A 19,736-nucleotide genomic window follows, 5' to 3' on the forward strand; every position below is an offset into this window, starting at 1 on the left:
TACACCACACATTATATACATCAGGGTGACAGTGTGAGTACACCACACATTATATACATCAGGGTGACAGTGTGACTATACCATACATTATATACATCAGGGTGACAGTGTGATACACCACACATTATATACCTCGGGGTGACAGTGTGACTACACTACACATTATATACATCAGGGTGACAGTGTGATACACCACACATTATATACATCAGGGTGACAGTGTGACTACACTACACATTATATACATCAGGGTGACAGTGTGATACACCACACATTATATACATCAGGGTGACAGTGTGATACACCACACATTATATACATCAGGGTGACAGTGTGACTACACTACACATTATATACAACAGGGTGACATTGTGACTACACCACACATTATATACATCAGGGTGACAATGTGACTACACTACACATTATATACATCAGGGTGACAGAGTAATACACCACACACTGTATATATCAGGGTGACAGTGTGATACACCACGCATTATATTCATCAGGGTGACAGTGTGATACACCACACATTATATACATCAGGGTGACAGTGTGACTACACTACACATTATATACATCAGGGTGACAGTGTGATACACCACACATTATATACATCAGGGTGACAGTGTGATACACCACACATTATATACATCAGGGTGACAGTGTGATACACTACACATTATATACATCAGGGTGACAGTGTGATACAATACACATTATATACATCAGGGTGACAGTGTGATACACCACACATTATATACATCAGGGTGACAGTGTGATACACTACACATTATATACATCAGGGTGACAGTATGATACACCATGCATTATATACATCAGGGTGACAGTGTGATACACCACACATTATATACATCAGGGTGACAGTGTGACTACACCACACATTATATACATCAGGGTGACAGTGTGACTACACTACACATTATATACATCAGGGTGACAGTGTGATACACCACGCATTATATTCATCAGGGTGACAATGTGACTACACTACACATTATATACAACAGGGTGACAGTGTGACTACACCACACATTATATACATCAGGGTGACAATGTGACTACACTACACATTATATACATCAGGGTGACAGTGTGACTACACTACACATTATATACATCAGGGTGACAGTGTGACTACACCACACACTATTTACATCAGGGTGACAGTGTGACTACACTACACATTATATACATCAGGGTGACAGTGTGATACACCACACATTATATACATCAGGGTGACAGTGTGATACACCACACATTATATACATCAGGGTGACAGTGTGATACACCACACATTATATACATCAGGGTGACAGTGTGATACACCACACATTATATACATCGTGTGACAGTGTGACTACACTACACATTATATACATCAGGGTGACAGTGTGACTACACTACACATTATATACATCAGGGTGACAGTGTGACTACACTACACATTATATACATCAGGGTGACAGTGTGACTACACTCCACATTATATACATCAGGGTGACAGTGTGACTACTCTCCACATTATATACATCAGGGTGACAGTGTGACAACAATACACATTATATACATCGTGTGACAGTGTGACTACACTACACATTATATACATCAGGGTGACAGTGTGACTACACCACACATTATATACATCAGGGTGACAGTGTGATACACCACACATTATATACATCAGGGTGACAGTGTGATATACCACACATTATATACATCAGAGTGACAGTGTCATACACCACACATTATATACATCAGGGTGACAGTGTGACTACACTACACATTATATACATCAGGGTGACAGTGTGATACACCACACATTATATACATCAGGGTGACAGTGTGACTACACTACACATTATATACATCAGGGTGACAGTGTGATACACCACACATTATATACATCCGGGTGACAGTGTGATACACCACACATTATATACATCAGGGTGACAGTGTGACTACACTACACATTATATACATCAGGGTGACAGTGTGATACACCACACATTATATACATCAGGGTGACAGTGTGATACACCACACATTATATACATCAGGGTGACAGTGTGAGTACACCACACATTATATACATCAGGGTGACAGTGTGACTATACCATACATTATATACATCAGGGTGACAGTGTGATACACCACACATTATATACCTCGGGGTGACAGTGTGACTACACTACACATTATATACATCAGGGTGACAGTGTGATACACCACACATTATATACATCAGGGTGACAGTGTGACTACACTACACATTATATACATCAGGGTGACAGTGTGATACACCACACATTATATACATCAGGGTGACAGTGTGATACACCACACATTATATACATCAGGGTGACAGTGTGACTACACTACACATTATATACAACAGGGTGACATTGTGACTACACCACACATTATATACATCAGGGTGACAATGTGACTACACTACACATTATATACATCAGGGTGACAGTGTGATACACCACACACTGTATATATCAGGGTGACAGTGTGATACACCACGCATTATATTCATCAGGGTGACAGTGTGATACACCACACATTATATACATCAGGGTGACAGTGTGACTACACTACACATTATATACATCAGGGTGACAGTGTGATACACCACACATTATATACATCAGGGTGACAGTGTGATACACCACACATTATATACATCAGGGTGACAGTGTGATACACCACACATTATATACATCAGGGTGACAGTGTGATACACCACACATTATATACATCGTGTGACAGTGTGACTACACTACACATTATATACATCAGGGTGACAGTGTGACTACTCTCGACATTATATACATCAGGGTGACAGTGTGACTACAATACACATTATATACATCGTGTGACAGTGTGACTACACTACACATTATATACATCATGGTGACAGTGTGACTACACCACACATTATATACATCAGGGTGACAGTGTGAGTACACCACACATTATATACATCAGGGTGACAGTGTGACTATACCATACATTATATACATCAGGGTGACAGTGTGATACACCACACATTATATACCTCGGGGTGACAGTGTGACTACACTACACGTTATATACATCAGGGTGACAGTGTGACTACACTACACATTATATACATCAGAGTGACAGTGTGATACACCACGCATTATATTCATCAGGGTGACAGTGTGACTACACTACACATTTTATACATCAGGGTGACAGTGTGACTACACCACACATTATATACATCAGGGTGACAGTGTGATACACCACGCATTATATTCATCAGGGTGACAGTGTGACTACACTACACACTATATACATCAGGGTGACAGTGTGATACACCACGCATTATATTCATCAGGGTGACAGTGTGACTACACTACACATTTTATACATCAGGGTGACAGTGTGACTACACCACACATTATATACATCAGGGTGACAGTGTGATACAATACACATTATATACATCAGGGTGACAGTGTGATACACCACACATTATATACATCAGGGTGACAGTGTGATACACTACACATTATATACATCAGGGTGACAGTATGATACACCATGCATTATATACATCAGGGTGACAGTGTGATACACCACACATTATATACATCAGGGTGACAGTGTGACTACACCACACATTATATACATCAGGGTGACAGTGTGACTACACTACACATTATATACAACAGGGTGACAGTGTGACTACACCACACATTATATACATCAGGGTGACAATGTGACTACACTACACATTATATACATCAGGGGGACAGTGTGATACACCACACATTATATATATCAGGGTGACAGTGTGATACACCACGCATTATATTCATCAGGGTGACAGTGTGACTACACTACACATTATATACATCAGGGTGACAGTGTGATACACCACGCATTATATTCATCAGGGTGACAATGTGACTACACTACACATTATATACAACAGGGTGACAGTGTGACTACACCACACATTATATACATCAGGGTGACAATGTGACTACACTACACATTATATACATCAGGGTGACAGTGTGACTACACTACACATTATATACATCAGGGTGACAGTGTGACTACACCACACACTATTTACATCAGGGTGACAGTGTGACTACACTACACATTATATACATCAGGGTGACAGTGTGATACACCACACATTATATACATCAGGGTGACAGTGTGATACACCACACATTATATACATCAGGGTGACAGTGTGATACACCACACATTATATACATCAGGGTGACAGTGTGATACACCACACATTATATACATCGTGTGACAGTGTGACTACACTACACATTATATACATCAGGGTGACAGTGTGACTACACTACACATTATATACATCAGGGTGACAGTGTGACTACACTACACATTATATACATCAGGGTGACAGTGTGACTACACTCCACATTATATACATCAGGGTGACAGTGTGACTACTCTCCACATTATATACATCAGGGTGACAGTGTGACTACACTACACATTATATACATCAGGGTGACAGTGTGATACACCACACATTATATACATCCGGGTGACAGTGTGATACACCACACATTATATACATCAGGGTGACAGTGTGACTACACTACACATTATATACATCAGGGTGACAGTGTGATACACCACACATTATATACATCAGGGTGACAGTGTGATACACCACACATTATATACATCAGGGTGACAGTGTGAGTACACCACACATTATATACATCAGGGTGACAGTGTGACTATACCATACTTTATATACATCAGGGTGACAGTGTGATACACCACACATTATATACCTCGGGGTGACAGTGTGACTACACTACACATTATATACATCAGGGTGACAGTGTGATACACCACACATTATATACATCAGGGTGACAGTGTGACTACACTACACATTATATACATCAGGGTGACAGTGTGATACACCACACATTATATACATCAGGGTGACAGTGTGATACACCACACATTATATACATCAGGGTGACAGTGTGACTACACTACACATTATATACAACAGGGTGACATTGTGACTACACCACACATTATATACATCAGGGTGACAATGTGACTACACTACACATTATATACATCAGGGTGACAGTGTGATACACCACACACTGTATATATCAGGGTGACAGTGTGATACACCACGCATTATATTCATCAGGGTGACAGTGTGATACACCACACATTATATACATCAGGGTGACAGTGTGACTACACTACACATTATATACATCAGGGTGACAGTGTGATACACCACACATTATATACATCAGGGTGACAGTGTGATACACCACACATTATATACATCAGGGTGACAGTGTGATACACCACACATTATATACATCAGGGTGACAGTGTGATACACCACACATTATATACATCGTGTGACAGTGTGACTACACTACACATTATATACATCAGGGTGACAGTGTGACTACTCTCGACATTATATACATCAGGGTGACAGTGTGACTACAATACACATTATATACATCGTGTGACAGTGTGACTACACTGCACATTATATACATCAGGGTGACAGTGTGACTACACCACACATTATATACATCAGGGTGACAGTGTGAGTACACCACACATTATATACATCAGGGTGACAGTGTGACTATACCATACATTATATACATCAGGGTGACAGTGTGATACACCACACATTATATACCTCGGGGTGACAGTGTGACTACACTACACGTTATATACATCAGGGTGACAGTGTGACTACACTACACATTATATACATCAGAGTGACAGTGTGATACACCACGCATTATATTCATCAGGGTGACAGTGTGACTACACTACACATTTTATACATCAGGGTGACAGTGTGACTACACCACACATTATATACATCAGGGTGACAGTGTGATACACCACGCATTATATTCATCAGGGTGACAGTGTGACTACACTACACACTATATACATCAGGGTGACAGTGTGATACACCACGCATTATATTCATCAGGGTGACAGTGTGACTACACTACACATTTTATACATCAGGGTGACAGTGTGACTACACCACACATTATATACATCAGGGTGACAGTGTGATACAATACACATTATATACATCAGGGTGACAGTGTGATACACCACACATTATATACATCAGGGTGACAGTGTGATACACTACACATTATATACATCAGGGTGACAGTATGATACACCATGCATTATATACATCAGGGTGACAGTGTGATACACCACACATTATATACATCAGGGTGACAGTGTGACTACACCACACATTATATACATCAGGGTGACAGTGTGACTACACTACACATTATATACAACAGGGTGACAGTGTGACTACACCACACATTATATACATCAGGGTGACAATGTGACTACACTACACATTATATACATCAGGGGGACAGTGTGATACACCACACATTATATATATCAGGGTGACAGTGTGATACACCACGCATTATATTCATCAGGGTGACAGTGTGACTACACTACACATTATATACATCAGGGTGACAGTGTGATACACCACGCATTATATTCATCAGGGTGACAATGTGACTACACTACACATTATATACAACAGGGTGACAGTGTGACTACACCACACATTATATACATCAGGGTGACAATGTGACTACACTACACATTATATACATCAGGGTGACAGTGTGACTACACTACACATTATATACATCAGGGTGACAGTGTGACTACACCACACACTATTTACATCAGGGTGACAGTGTGACTACACTACACATTATATACATCAGGGTGACAGTGTGATACACCACACATTATATACATCAGGGTGACAGTGTGATACACCACACATTATATACCTCGGGGTGACAGTGTGACTACACTACACATTATATACATCAGGGTGACAGTGTGATACACCACACATTATATACATCAGGGTGACAGTGTGACTACACTACACATTATATACATCAGGGTGACAGTGTGATACACCACACATTATATACATCAGGGTGACAGTGTGATACACCACACATTATATACATCAGGGTGACAGTGTGACTACACTACACATTATATACAACAGGGTGACATTGTGACTACACCACACATTATATACATCAGGGTGACAATGTGACTACACTACACATTATATACATCAGGGTGACAGTGTGATACACCACACACTGTATATATCAGGGTGACAGTGTGATACACCACGCATTATATTCATCAGGGTGACAGTGTGATACACCACACATTATATACATCAGGGTGACAGTGTGACTACACTACACATTATATACATCAGGGTGACAGTGTGATACACCACACATTATATACATCAGGGTGACAGTGTGATACACCACACATTATATACATCAGGGTGACAGTGTGATACACCACACATTATATACATCAGGGTGACAGTGTGATACACCACACATTATATACATCGTGTGACAGTGTGACTACACTACACATTATATACATCAGGGTGACAGTGTGACTACTCTCGACATTATATACATCAGGGTGACAGTGTGACTACAATACACATTATATACATCGTGTGACAGTGTGACTACACTACACATTATATACATCAGGGTGACAGTGTGACTACACCACACATTATATACATCAGGGTGACAGTGTGAGTACACCACACATTATATACATCAGGGTGACAGTGTGACTATACCATACATTATATACATCAGGGTGACAGTGTGATACACCACACATTATATACCTCGGGGTGACAGTGTGACTACACTACACGTTATATACATCAGGGTGACAGTGTGACTACACTACACATTATATACATCAGAGTGACAGTGTGATACACCACGCATTATATTCATCAGGGTGACAGTGTGACTACACTACACATTTTATACATCAGGGTGACAGTGTGACTACACCACACATTATATACATTAGGGTGACAGTGTGATACACCACGCATTATATTCATCAGGGTGACAGTGTGACTACACTACACACTATATACATCAGGGTGACAGTGTGATACACCACGCATTATATTCATCAGGGTGACAGTGTGACTACACTACACATTTTATACATCAGGGTGACAGTGTGACTACACCACACATTATATACATCAGGGTGACAGTGTGATACAATACACATTATATACATCAGGGTGACAGTGTGATACACCACACATTATATACATCAGGGTGACAGTGTGATACACTACACATTATATACATCAGGGTGACAGTATGATACACCATGCATTATATACATCAGGGTGACAGTGTGATACACCACACATTATATACATCAGGGTGACAGTGTGACTACACCACACATTATATACATCAGGGTGACAGTGTGACTACACTACACATTATATACAACAGGGTGACAGTGTGACTACACCACACATTATATACATCAGGGTGACAATGTGACTACACTACACATTATATACATCAGGGGGACAGTGTGATACACCACACATTATATATATCAGGGTGACAGTGTGATACACCACGCATTATATTCATCAGGGTGACAGTGTGACTACACTACACATTATATACATCAGGGTGACAGTGTGATACACCACGCATTATATTCATCAGGGTGACAATGTGACTACACTACACATTATATACAACAGGGTGACAGTGTGACTACACCACACATTATATACATCAGGGTGACAATGTGACTACACTACACATTATATACATCAGGGTGACAGTGTGACTACACTACACATTATATACATCAGGGTGACAGTGTGACTACACCACACACTATTTACATCAGGGTGACAGTGTGACTACACTACACATTATATACATCAGGGTGACAGTGTGATACACCACACATTATATACATCAGGGTGACAGTGTGATACACCACACATTATATACATCAGGGTGACAGTGTGATACACCACACATTATATACATCAGGGTGACAGTGTGATACACCACACATTATATACATCGTGTGACAGTGTGACTACACTACACATTATATACATCAGGGTGACAGTGTGACTACACTACACATTATATACATCAGGGTGACAGTGTGACTACACTACACATTATATACATCAGGGTGACAGTGTGACTACTCTCCACATTATATACATCAGGGTGACAGTGTGACAACAATACACATTATATACATCGTGTGACAGTGTGACTACACTACACATTATATACATCAGGGTGACAGTGTGACTACACCACACATTATATACATCAGGGTGACAGTGTGATACACCACACATTATATACATCAGGGTGACAGTGTGATATACCACACATTATATACATCAGAGTGACAGTGTCATACACCACACATTATATACATCAGGGTGACAGTGTGACTACACTACACATTATATACATCAGGGTGACAGTCTGATACACCACACATTATATACATCAGGGTGACAGTGTGATACACCACACATTATATACATCGTGTGACAGTGTGACTACACTACACATTATATACATCAGGGTGACAGTGTGACTACACTACACATTATATACATCAGGGTGACAGTGTGACTACACTACACATTATATACATCAGGGTGACAGTGTGACTACACTCCACATTATATACATCAGGGTGACAGTGTGACTACTCTCCACATTATATACATCAGGGTGACAGTGTGACTACACTACACATTATATACATCAGGGTGACAGTGTTATACACCACACATTATATACATCCCGGTGACAGTGTGATACACCACACATTATATACATCAGGGTGACAGTGTGACTACACTACACATTATATACATCAGGGTGACAGTGTGATACACCACACATTATATACATCAGGGTGACAGTGTGATACACCACACATTATATACATCAGGGTGACAGTGTGAGTACACCACACATTATATACACCAGGGTGACAGTGTGACTATACCATACATTATATACATCAGGGTGACAGTGTGATACACCACACATTATATACCTCGGGGTGACAGTGTGACTACACTACACATTATATACATCAGGGTGACAGTGTGATACACCACACATTATATACATCAGGGTGACAGTGTGACTACACTACACATTATATACATCAGGGTGACAGTGTGATACACCACACATTATATACATCAGGGTGACAGTGTGATACACCACACATTATATACATCAGGGTGACAGTGTGACTACACTACACATTATATACAACAGGGTGACATTGTGACTACACCACACATTATATACATCAGGGTGACAATGTGACTACACTACACATTATATACATCAGGGTGACAGTGTGATACACCACACACTGTATATATCAGGGTGACAGTGTGATACACCACGCATTATATTCATCAGGGTGACAGTGTGATACACCACACATTATATACATCAGGGTGACAGTGTGACTACACTACACATTATATACATCAGGGTGACAGTGTGATACACCAAACAGTATATACATCAGGGTGACAGTGTGATACACCACACATTATATACATCAGGGTGACAGTGTGATACACCACACATTATATACATCAGGGTGACAGTGTGATACACCACACATTATATACATCGTGTGACAGTGTGACTACACTACACATTATATACATCAGGGTGACAGTGTGACTACTCTCGACATTATATACATCAGGGTGACAGTGTGACTACAATACACATTATATACATCGTGTGACAGTGTGACTACACTACACATTATATACATCAGGGTGACAGTGTGACTACACCACACATTATATACATCAGGGTGACAGTGTGAGTACACCACACATTATATACATCAGGGTGACAGTGTGACTATACCATACATTATATACATCAGGGTGACAGTGTGATACACCACACATTATATACCTCGGGGTGACAGTGTGACTACACTACACGTTATATACATCAGGGTGACAGTGTGACTACACTACACATTATATACATCAGAGTGACAGTGTGATACACCACGCATTATATTCATCAGGGTGACAGTGTGACTACACTACACATTTTATACATCAGGGTGACAGTGTGACTACACCACACATTATATACATCAGGGTGACAGTGTGATACACCACGCATTATATTCATCAGGGTGACAGTGTGACTACACTACACACTATATACATCAGGGTGACAGTGTGATACACCATGCATTATATTCATCAGGGTGACAGTGTGACTACACTACACATTTTATACATCAGGGTGACAGTGTGACTACACCACACATTATATACATCAGGGTGACAGTGTGATACAATACACATTATATACATCAGGGTGACAGTGTGATACACCACACATTATATACATCAGGGTGACAGTGTGATACACTACACATTATATACATCAGGGTGACAGTATGATACACCATGCATTATATACATCAGGGTGACAGTGTGATACACCACACATTATATACATCAGGGTGACAGTGTGACTACACCACACATTATATACATCAGGGTGACAGTGTGACTACACTACACATTATATACAACAGGGTGACAGTGTGACTACACCACACATTATATACATCAGGGTGACAATGTGACTACACTACACATTATATACATCAGGGGGACAGTGTGATACACCACACATTATATATATCAGGGTGACAGTGTGATACACCACGCATTATATTCATCAGGGTGACAGTGTGACTACACTACACATTATATACATCAGGGTGACAGTGTGATACACCACGCATTATATTCATCAGGGTGACAATGTGACTACACTACACATTATATACAACAGGGTGACAGTGTGACTACACCACACATTATATACATCAGGGTGACAATGTGACTACACTACACATTATATACATCAGGGTGACAGTGTGACTACACTACACATTATATACATCAGGGTGACAGTGTGACTACACCACACACTATTTACATCAGGGTGACAGTGTGACTACACTACACATTATATACATCAGGGTGACAGTGTGATACACCACACATTATGTACATCAGGGTGACAGTGTGATACACCACACATTATATACATCAGGGTGACAGTGTGATACACCACACATTATATACATCAGGGTGACAGTGTGATACACCACACATTATATACATCGTGTGACAGTGTGACTACACTACACATTATATACATCAGGGTGACAGTGTGACTACACTACACATTATATACATCAGGGTGACAGTGTGACTACACTACACATTATATACATCAGGGTGACAGTGTGACTACACTCCACATTATATACATCAGGGTGACAGTGTGACTACTCTCCACATTATATACATCAGGGTGACAGTGTGACAACAATACACATTATATACATCGTGTGACAGTGTGACTACACTACACATTATATACATCAGGGTGACAGTGTGACTACACCACACATTATATACATCAGGGTGACAGTGTGATACACCACACATTATATACATCAGGGTGACAGTGTGATATACCACACATTATATACATCAGAGTGACAGTGTCATACACCACACATTATATACATCAGGGTGACAGTGTGACTACACTACACATTATATACATCAGGGTGACAGTCTGATACACCACACATTATATACATCTGGGTGACAGTGTGACTACACTACACATTATATACATCAGGGTGACAGTGTGATACACCACACATTATATACATCCGGGTGACAGTGTGATACACCACACATTATATACATCAGGGTGACAGTGTGACTACACTACACATTATATACATCAGGGTGACAGTGTGATACACCACACATTATATACATCAGGGTGACAGTGTGATACACCACACATTATATACATCAGGGTGACAGTGTGACTACACTACACATTATATACAACAGGGTGACATTGTGACTACACCACACATTATATACATCAGGGTGACAATGTGACTACACTACACATTATATACATCAGGGTGACAGTGTGATACACCACACACTATATATATCAGGGTGACAGTGTGATACACCACGCATTATATTCATCAGGGTGACAGTGTGACTACACTACACATTATATACATCAGGGTGACAGTGTGATACACCACGCATTATATTCATCAGGGTGACAGTGTGACTACACTACACATTTTATACATCAGGGTGACAGTGTGACTACACCACACATTATATACATCAGGGTGACAGTGTGATACAATACACATTATATACATCAGGGTGACAGTGTGATACACCACACATTATATACATCAGGGTGACAGTGTGATACACTACACATTATATACATCAGGGTGACAGTATGATACACCACGCATTATATACATCAGGGTGACAGTGTGACTACACTACACATTATATACATCAGGGTGACAGTGTGATACACCACACATTATATACATCAGGGTGACAGTGTGATACACCACACATTATATATATCAGGGTGACAGTGTGATACACCACGCATTATATTCATCAGGGTGACAGTGTGACTACACTACACATTATATACATCAGGGTGACAGTGTGACTACTCTCGACATTATATACATCAGGGTGACAGTGTGACTACAATACACATTATATACATCGTGTGACAGTGTGACTACACTACACATTATATACATCAGGGTGACAGTGTGAGTACACCACACATTATATACATCAGGGTGACAGTGTGAGTACACCACACATTATATACATCAGGGTGACAGTGTGACTATACCATACATTATATACATCAGGGTGACAGTGTGATACACCACACATTATATACCTCGGGGTGACAGTGTGACTACACTACACATTATATACATCAGGGTGACAGTGTGATACACCACACATTATATACATCAGGGTGACAGTGTGACTACACTACACATTATATACATCAGGGTGACAGTGTGATACACCACACATTATATACATCAGGGTGACAGTGTGATACACCACACATTATATACATCAGGGTGACAGTGTGACTACACTACACATTATATACAACAGGGTGACATTGTGACTACACCACACATTATATACATCAGGGTGACAATGTGACTACACTACACATTATATACATCAGGGTGACAGTGTGATACACCACACACTGTATATATCAGGGTGACAGTGTGATACACCACGCATTATATTCATCAGGGTGACAGTGTGATACACCACACATTATATACATCAGGGTGACAGTGTGACTACACTACACATTATATACATCAGGGTGACAGTGTGATACACCACACATTATATACATCAGGGTGACAGTGTGATACACCACACATTATATACATCGTGTGACAGTGTGACTACACTACACATTATATACATCAGGGTGACAGTGTGACTACTCTCGACATTATATACATCAGGGTGACAGTGTGACTACAATACACATTATATACATCGTGTGACAGTGTGACTACACTACACATTATATACATCAGGGTGACAGTGTGACTACACCACACATTATATACATCAGGGTGACAGTGTGAGTACACCACACATTATATACATCAGGGTGACAGTGTGACTATACCATACATTATATACATCAGGGTGACAGTGTGATACACCACACATTATATACCTCGGGGTGACAGTGTGACTACACTACACGTTATATACATCAGGGTGACAGTGTGACTACACTACACATTATATACATCAGAGTGACAGTGTGATACACCACGCATTATATTCATCAGGGTGACAGTGTGACTACACTACACATTTTATACATCATGGTGACAGTGTGACTACACCACACATTATATACATCAGGGTGACAGTGTGATACACCACGCATTATATTCATCAGGGTGACAGTGTGACTACACTACACACTATATACATCAGGGTGACAGTGTGATACACCACGCATTATATTCATCAGGGTGACAGTGTGACTACACTACACATTTTATACATCAGGGTGACAGTGTGACTACACCACACATTATATACATCAGGGTGACAGTGTGATACAATACACATTATATACATCAGGGTGACAGTGTGATACACCACACATTATATACATCAGGGTGACAGTGTGATACACTACACATTATATACATCAGGGTGACAGTATGATACACCATGCATTATATACATCAGGGTGACAGTGTGATACACCACACATTATATACATCAGGGTGACAGTGTGACTACACCACACATTATATACATCAGGGTGACAGTGTGACTACACTACACATTATATACAACAGGGTGACAGTGTGACTACACCACACATTATATACATCAGGGTGACAATGTGACTACACTACACATTATATACATCAGGGGGACAGTGTGATACACCACACATTATATATATCAGGGTGACAGTGTGATACACCACGCATTATATTCATCAGGGTGACAGTGTGACTACACTACACATTATATACATCAGGGTGACAGTGTGATACACCACGCATTATATTCATCAGGGTGACAATGTGACTACACTACACATTATATACAACAGGGTGACAGTGTGACTACACCACACATTATATACATCAGGGTGACAATGTGACTACACTACACATTATATACATCAGGGTGACAGTGTGACTACACTACACATTATATACATCAGGGTGACAGTGTGACTACACCACACACTATTTACATCAGGGTGACAGTGTGACTTCACTACACATTATATACGTCAGGGTGACAGTGTGACTACACCACACACTATTTACATCAGGGTGACAGTGTGACTACACTACACATTATATACATCAGGGTGACAGTGTGATACACCACACATTATATACATCAGGGTGACAGTGTGATACACCACACATTATATACATCAGGGTGACAGTGTGATACACCACACATTATATACATCAGGGTGACAGTGTGATACACCACACATTATATACATCGTGTGACAGTGTGACTACACTACACATTATATACATCAGGGTGACAGTGTGACTACACTACACATTATATACATCAGGGTGACAGTGTGACTACACTACACATTATATACATCAGGGTGACAGTGTGACTACACTCCACATTATATACATCAGGGTGACAGTGTGACTACTCTCCACATTATATACATCAGGGTGACAGTGTGACAACAATACACATTATATACATCGTGTGACAGTGTGACTACACTACACATTATATACATCAGGGTGACAGTGTGACTACACCACACATTATATACATCAGGGTGACAGTGTGATACACCACACATTATATACATCAGGGTGACAGTGTGATATACCACACATTATATACATCAGAGTGACAGTGTCATACACCACACATTATATACATCAGGGTGACAGTGTGACTACACTACACATTATATACATCAGGGTGACAGTGTGATACACCACACATTATATACATCAGGGTGACAGTGTGACTACACTACACATTATATACATCAGGGTGACAGTGTGATACACCACACATTATATACATCCGGGTGACAGTGTGATACACCACACATTATATACATCAGGGTGACAGTGTGACTACACTACACATTATATACATCAGGGTGACAGTGTGATACACCACACATTATATACATCAGGGTGACAGTGTGATACACCACACATTATATACATCAGGGTGAGTGTGACTACACTACACATTATATACAACAGGGTGACATTGTGACTACACCACACATTATATACATCAGGGTGACAATGTGACTACACTACACATTATATACATCAGGGTGACAGTGTGATACACCACACACTATATATATCAGGGTGACAGTGTGATACACCACGCATTATATTCATCAGGGTGACAGTGTGACTACACTACACATTATATACATCAGGGTGACAGTGTGATACACCACGCATTATATTCATCAGGGTGACAGTGTGACTACACTACACATTTTATACATCAGGGTGACAGTGTGACTACACCACACATTATATACATCAGGGTGACAGTGTGATACAATACACATTATATACATCAGGGTGACAGTGTGATACACCACACATTATATACATCAGGGTGACAGTGTGATACACTACACATTATATACATCAGGGTGACAGTATGATACACCACGCATTATATACATCAGGGTGACAGTGTGACTACACTACACATTATATACATCAGGGTGACAGTGTGATACACCACACATTATATACATCAGGGTGACAGTGTGACTACACCACACATTATATACATCAGGGTGACAGTGTGACTACACTACACATTATATACATCAGGGTGACAGTGTGATACACCACACATTATATACATCAGAGTGACAGTGTGATACACCACACATTATATACATCAGGGTGACAGTGTGACTACACTACACATTATATATATCAGGGTGACAGTGTGATACACCACACATTATATACATCAGGGTGACAGTGTGATACACCACACATTATATACATCAGAGTGACAGTGTGATATACCACACATTATATACATCAGGGTGACAGTGTGACTACACTACACATTATATACATCAGGGTGACAGTGTGACTACACTACACATTATATACATCAGGGTGACAGTGTGACTACACCACACATTATATACATCAGGGTGACAGTGTGATACACCACACATTATATACATCGTGTGACAGTGTGACTACACTACACATTATATACATCAGGGTGACAGTGTGACTACTCTCGACATTATATACATCAGGGTGACAGTGTGACTACAATACACATTATATACATCGTGTGACAGTGTGACTACACTACACATTATATACATCAGGGTGACAGTGTGACTACACCACACATTATATACATCAGGGTGACAGTGTGAGTACACCACACATTATATACATCAGGGTGACAGTGTGACTATACCATACATTATATACATCAGGGTGACAGTGTGATACACCACACATTATATACCTCGGTGTAAAATAATGCATATCCTGTAAAATACTCAGGACTAGTTACCAGATAAAAATATAGTGGTTTATTTGGTTTCTTCCATCAAAGAAAGGTTATTACAGAAAAACAGGTGAATAAAAATAGGTGAAAGAGAAATTGTCCATTAGATCATGCTCTGAGATCCCACATGGCAAAAGCAACATGTATTCTTCTTCTCTCCGAGATCCTGAATAGCAAATGGCTGCTGTGTCTCAGTTCGGCTTCTCACATCGCCGTCAAGTAATATACCAGCTGTTATGTCATGTCATCTTGCGTCTGTCTCTCATGATGGTGAGGGAAGAAGAGGAGCGACCTCTACAGTTAGCCATGAATTATATACGTCTCCTAAAGCACGTGGTCTCTACATATATGGAGCTGTCTTTCTACCATGAGCCAAGCTTAAAAATAGCCTATGTCATGTAAGCTAAAGCATTCTACAGAACTGGGTCTTATAAGAAATTAACGGATTATTAATATTTAACAATTCCCCCTTTTGAGGGAGACAGACATTAATTGGAACCCTCAAATATAACGATCTTTTTTCTTCTTTTCTTCTTCTTTGACAAAATAATTTAATATCAATAATAATAATAATAATAATAATAATAATAATATTAGATTACCGTTATAAGTACTCAATGACATAATTGATGTGAATTCATGTTATGGTAAGCCGTGAACAATATTCATATAAAATATGTATAATTATACTTCCCTAAGTCTAAATTGAAGCATCTCAGGTCCAGTCATCATCATCTGATGTCATCTGGTCTTCATTTTGATGTCTTCTGTCTTCTTCTTGGTTCTTTTAAAAATACAGTTTTCTTATAGCATATAGATGTTGTAGGAATTGTGTGGTGTATCAAATCAAAGTCCATAAATTCAAATGTTGATAAGAAACAAAGTCTATAGATGAAATGCAGCTTTAATATCTGTGCAGTGTCATCTTTAAAAACCTGGGCTTACATTGGCTCGCCTTGGATATTCTGGAATCCTCCATCGGTACTGGTCTTTGAACAGGTGTGACGTCTTTGGTCAGCAAAGCAAGGGTTAAAATGACTCTTCCTTGCTAAACATAGCACCATAACCAGTCCTTGTCCTAATGCACAGGACATATGTCAGGGTTGTAGCTTCCTGATAATTACCTTCATTGTTCACCAGCTTTCATCGAAGCTTTTCAGGTGATTGAAAACCTCTGGAACTTGATAAGAACGTGATAACACCGTTCATCTCAGCATCATAGGATCATCGTCCTCTGGTTGTCAGGTTAGACACTTTAATTGTGACTGTCGGTGGTGGATACTGCACTTGTGACTGTCAGTGGTGGATACTGCACTTGTGACTGTCAGTGGTGGATACTGCATTTGTAATTAACACAGTCTATTACTCAGTAATCATAGCTTTGTTACCTTCTGGGATTTCTGGATCGCGGCATTCTTCTTCTTGCAACTGATAAAAATCAATGAAGTTTAGAAATGTGAAAAGTCTTTATTAACATAATTTCAGTATCTTGCTTGAAGTCTTCATTCCCTATTCTATACCAAATCTGGTAATTTCCCTATCCCATAATATCACAGCGTACCATAGCAATCAGTAATATCCATATAATTATTATCAGAATTTGTACCATATATGGATTTCAATATTTGAAATAATAAACGATAATACATTATTATCTGCATTTTTCATGTGA

The sequence above is a fragment of the Dendrobates tinctorius genome, unplaced genomic scaffold (assembly GCF_039654945.1).
Source record: "Dendrobates tinctorius isolate UK_male_01 unplaced genomic scaffold, ASM3965494v1 ptg000001l, whole genome shotgun sequence".
Taxonomy (NCBI): Eukaryota; Metazoa; Chordata; class Amphibia; order Anura; family Dendrobatidae; genus Dendrobates; species Dendrobates tinctorius.